The following is a 6016-nucleotide window of genomic DNA, read 5'->3' as shown; positions in this document are numbered from 1 at the left end:
CGGCGAGTCCCGCCCCCAAGATGACTTCATCTCAGCGGACCAATGGGATGCTGCCTCTGCCCGGCTACCGCAGTGCAGGGTCTACGGGGCTCGGGCGAGTCTCGGTGTAGAATCGCCATCTTTGTTCCGGCGTTGTGATTTCTAACCTGGAGCGTTCGGAAGTCATCAGGGTCGGGCGTGTGGTTTTTGTAATGTTTCGCTTTTGAGTCCATCAGATTTTTTTCTGTTATTCTCCGAGCAAGGTTACTTGTCATCTCTCTTTTCCAGAGAACCAATTCACAACCTTTTCTTGGAGAAAGAGGCATGAAAGAAATGGAACATACACACACACACGTTGGAGAAAGCGGCATGAAAGAAATGGAACACATACACACACACGCACACACACATCCTTTGCCGTTCTTAGACCCCTGAAAATATTTGAGCCCCAGGTTGGAGACACTTAGACTGATCTCGTCCTCTTACAAAGTACGGGATTCATTCTTCCAGCAGGGTTTACACTTAAAATGATAAGAAAAGCTCCAGAAAACCATATATTGAGAGAGTAATTATTTTTATCTTGCTCAGAAGATTCCTCTGAACCCATCTGACCACGTAGGAGTTTTCAGTTCCTCATACATATTTTGAATGCAAAATGATACCTACCTAATATTAGAATTCTGCTTCAGTCTGCAAGGCTGTGATGTCATTGCCTAACAGGCAGGCAGACTGAAGCAGAATCCTAACACCTATTTTTTTTTTTTTAAAACCTCCTCTCCTAAATATTGATAGTCTATTTCCCCCTATTACAGAGGAGTAGGGAGTCAGCGTTAATAGCCAGAAGCATCGGGAGGAACTCGGAGAACTGGTCAGTCAATCTCCGTGGGTGGCGGAACTCTATTGAGATTCAAGTGTGGTGAAGGAGATATTCTAGATTTTAAAACAAACAAACAAACAAACTTGTGGGGATAATTTTATTTGCCTGGCAAAAGCATTACAAAACCTGTTTTGTGCCTGAACAAAGTGATGGGCACAATGAACATTTTATTAGAATTTTTCTATTCCAGATTGTAATTGAAGATATCACCTCATTACAATTCTCTTGAGAAGCAGCATTTCTGACACGCAGAGTTTACCATTTCCATATTTCCAAGTTCTTTCGACTTTCCAGGCAAGGCAGACAGGGACCCACAATTGAAATCCTGCCAAGTGTTAGAAAATGATTTCACAATGACTGTCACTTCCTTCCTCAGACACTTTAAAAAAAAAAAAAAAAAAAAAGCTAACCTCAGAGTCAGCTGCTTCTTAACCACAAACAAATGTTTCATACACTACCTGTAAGAAAGCCTATCTCGGACTAACTTTAGTGCCCTTGAACTTTTTTTGTGTCTCCCCTAAAAGTACAACTTCTTAGACATCCTTAAATAATAGTAATAATTATTTATTGGGTGTGTTTGTGTGCATGCGTTCTATGGTGCAGATATGGAGGTCAGAGGACTATTTTGTGGGAGTTGGCTTTCTCCTTCACCAGGAGTTTCCCAGGTATTGAACTCAGGTGTTGGGCTTTCTGAAAGTGCTTTAACCTGCTAAGGATTTTCATAGTTCCTTTTCTTTTTCCTTGCATCTCCTACCAGACATCTTTCCGCAACATTTATTTATTTTCTTTCCATTCGTGGCCATCTTGGCAGTTTCAAATGTCTGTGATTAGGGACTCAAATCTATTTTTCTTTTCTTTTTATTTTTTATTTATTATGTATACAGTGCTTGCCTGCATGACAGAAAAGGGCATTAAGATCACATTATAGATGGTTGTGAGCCACCATATGGTTGCTGGGAATTGAACTCAGGACCTCTAGAAGAGCTGGCGGTGCTCTTAACCTCTGAGCTATCTCTCCAGCCCCCTCATATCTATTTTTCTATCCACCACCTTTCTTTATTATCAGAGATGGGATTTCTGTCTGTTAGATAATAACCTCTTGGGTTAGTATATTTGCTGAAGTCGACTATGAACCAAACAGTATTGGGTACCACAGATATGAAAATGGAGCAGATACACTTCCCTTCTGAGAAATACCTTGAGAAATAAGTTCCAATACTTATGGGAAGGGCAGGAGGGGGAGGGGATTGCAGTGGCTCACACCTGTCATCCCAGCAATAGAATGCTGAAGCAGGAGGATTGCCTCCTAGTCATCACCAACTAGGTCAACTAGAGCTACAAAGCATCTTAAAAAAAGTACAAGGAAGAGAGGTGAGTGCAATGATTAATATTGTATTATGTGCCAGCAAGTTTTCTCAGTGTTTTGTAACTATAAAGTCATTTATTCCTCACAATAACCCTAGGAGATAAATGCCCCCATTTACCAGAGCATATGGCAGGATTGAGGCATTGTCCAACAAGATAAAATCTTAAATGGTTTTGAAGCTAGGGGTGTGGCTTGGAGTTAAAACATATGTTTACCATGCATAAGGTTTAATTCCAAGGATAGAAAAAGAAGTAAATAGTAAAAAGTAAAAAGTCAGGTGTTCGGGAGACAGAGGCAGGTGGATCTCTGTGAGTTCAAGGCCAGCCTGGTCTACAAAGCAAGTCAAGGACAGCCATGGTGGCACAGAGCAACCCTGTCTCAAAAAAACAAAAAACAACCCCCCCCAAAATCAAAAAACCAAAATTCCAACCAAACAAAAAAAGTCAAGTGTTGTTAAGCACTTCTAGTCAATTGAATCTTGAAAGCTGAGGCAGTAGCATCATTAAACCTAGAATTTCTAGGCTGCTTGGACAACACAGTGAGAGCCAATCTCATAAAAACAAAAACAAACAAATAATAAAGTAAAATACTATTGAATATGCCTGTCACCCTAAAAGATCTTAGCAATTCCATATGAGACTTAGGGAGGGAAAACTATCAACTCTAAACTGAATTTTTGCTTAGACATTTAAACAGCAATTACAAAGATTAATTAAGTCTTCACTACCAAGATAGAGCAGAGAGCAGATACAAGGATCCAAGAAACAGAATGTTGGAAATTCATGAGAGGGCCAGTGAGATAAGGCTTGTGTGCTCAAGACCATGCGTGCGCGCACCCCCCCCCCCCACATAAACACACACCAACCAACCAACAAAACAAATAAAACTTGAAGCCATGGACAGCAGCTATGCTGGAAAATGCGTGTAGTCGTAGCACTTGGGAGATGAAGGCAAGAGGCTCAAGAGTTCAAGAAAAGCTGGGCGTGGTGGCTCACGCCTTTAATCCCAGCACTCAGGAGACAGAGGCAGGCAGATCACTGTGAGTTCGAGACCAGCCTGGTCTACAAAGCGAGTTCAGGACAACCAAGGCTAACACAGAGAGACCCTGTCTTGAAAAACCAAAACCAAACCAACCAAACAACAACAAGAAAAAAACAAGAGTTCAAGAATAGTCTCAGCTACATGAGACTGTTTCAAAAACCAAACACAAAGTTACAAGAATAGTCACTGTCATTATAATAAACAAAGAGAGGTTTTTTTTTCTCTCTCTATTTTTCAGATTGAATGAGTGTGTGACAATTATCTAAAGTTCTACTAGTAAGGAGCTAATTCTATTTCACTCATGGGGCTTGGATTTCTTTTTGTTTGTTTGTTTGGTTTTGGTTTTTTTGAGACAGGGTTTCTCTGTGTAGCCTTGGCTGTCCTGGACCCACTTTATAGACCAGGCTGGCCTCGAACTCACAGAGTTCCACCTGCCTCTGCCTCCCGAGTGCTGGGATTAAAGGCATGCGCCACCATGCCCGGCGAGGCTTGGATTTCAAATGATGCTCAGAGCAGGAGTAAGAAGTGCTTTGAGGGGCTGGCGAGATAGCTCAGAGGTTAAGTGCACTGTCTGTTCTTCCAGAGGTCCTGAGTTCAATTCCCAGCAACCACATGGTGGCTCACTATCACCTATAATGTGATCTGATGCCCTCTTCTGGCATGCAGATGTACATGTAGGCAGAATACTGTATACTAAATAAAAAAAACAAAACAAACAAACAAAAAAAGAAGTGCTTTGAGGATGGTATTTACTCACATAACTTTAACCTGGGCTTCCTGGATTACTTTCCTTTAACTGTCATCAGAACCACTGAGTGGGTAGCCCATTGTTTGTGCAGGGAGTTTGTTGTGGAGGTTTTCTTGTATAAACTTTCATATAGCTCAGGCTGGCCTGGCACTCACTAGGTAGCAGAGGCTAGCCTGGATCCTGATCCTCCTGGCCCCAACTTCCCAAGCGCTGGCATTGCAGGAGCAGCTCACTGCGCTTGGTTTAGACTCTGACAATTCTGGGGGCTAGAAATATGAACGATGGTGTCTCAGGGTCATAATTCTGAAAAGGCTCCTTCCTTCCATGTTCCTTGCTCCTTATGATCCCTGCAAAACAGTGGCGTTCCTTGGCTTTAGGATGCCTTGCTCTGGTGACTACCTCTCTTTTCACAGGGCATTATTTCCTTCGCATATCTTTTGTTTTTAGTTTGTTTATATTTATTTATTATGTGCACAGTGTTATGTCTGCATTTACACCAGAAGAAAGATATCACATGTCATAGATGGTAGTGAGCCACCATGTGGTTGCTGGAAACGGAACTTAGGACCATCTCTCCTGCCCCTTGTTTGTTCGTTTTTATACACAAGGCTGCTCTGTGTAGCCTTGGCTATCCTGGAACTCCTTTTGTAGACCAGGCTGACCTTGAACTCTGCCTGCCTCTGCCTCCCAAGTGCTGGGATTAAAGGCATGCACCATGATGCCTGGCTTCATCTATCTTTTTATGTCTACATTTTCTCAATCTTATAGGGACATCAGTTACGGGACTACAATTTACATAAATCCAATAGGGTCTTGTCGTAATTACATCTGAAAATACCCTATTCCCAAACAAGGTTACATCTACAGGTCTGGGTTAGCTGTGAATTGGAGGGACAAACTGTTCAACCATACACCTCTTGTATAAACTTTGTTAAAGAAATTTGCTGTACATATATTTTCAACTGTTTGCATGATATATATATATGTGTATATATATATATGTGTGTGTATATATATATATGGAATTTCGCTCAATGGTAGAGAGCTTGCCTAGAAAGTACAAGGCTCAGATCTAGAGGCTAAAAAAGATAAAAAGGGGGCTGGGGAGATTGCTCATATTTAGTAACGTGCTGCATCCATTCCCCAGTACTTCTCTAAGAAGTCTGGTGTGGTGCTCATGAATAATCCTGGCTTTGAGGAGAGAGAAACAGGAAGAGGATCCTCGTCTAATCTGGTGTAGCGGTGTAGACCTTTAATCTCAGCACTTGGGAGGAAAGGCAGACAGATTTCTGTGAATTCGAGACCAGCCTGATCTAATTGGTGAATCCCTGGATGTCCAGAGCTACCTAGGAAGACTCTATTTAACAAGAACAACAACAACAACAACAACAACAAGTTGTCAAAACACATGTTGACCTTTGGTCTACACACACACACACACACACACACACACACACACACACACACACACAGTATACACACATATAGACACACACCTTTATCTCTGCATTTGTTGAAAGGACAGTAAATCAGTGATTACCTGTATCTAGTCCAATAATTTTAAAGTGTTTTCCTTGTATGTAAAAACAAATTCCATTTCTTATAAATAATCTGCGTATCAGGCAGAGAATTGTAGAACAACTGTTATGTGACCTATTACGCCTTTGGAGAGTCTTCTTGAAGTGCTGCTTGGCAGTTTGTTTCCGTGGAAGGAGTCTAATTTTCAGTTTGACTTTGAGTTTCCCAAAATAACATTTACGCTTCTTTACTTTCAAATCTCAAGAACGTCTAAGACAAAGGTCTTTTGGGAAAAAGCAAAAACCTTTCCAAGTGCATTTGGAAGCCGCCTTTGATGCCTGAAGGAAGGGTCAGCTCCCTCAGCTCTATTAATGATTACCCAGACCAGGAGATGTGAATGCGCCTCCGGCATGCGACGTTTTACACAGCCCTCATGACTCTCAGCTGCACGAGGCAGGAAGCCCTTGAGCCTGAGGAGACTGGAATG

This window comes from Acomys minous (genome assembly GCF_964271855.1).
Source record: "Acomys minous genome assembly, chromosome: 12".
Taxonomy (NCBI): Eukaryota; Metazoa; Chordata; class Mammalia; order Rodentia; family Muridae; genus Acomys; species Acomys minous.
This window is presented reverse-complemented; position numbering follows the sequence as displayed.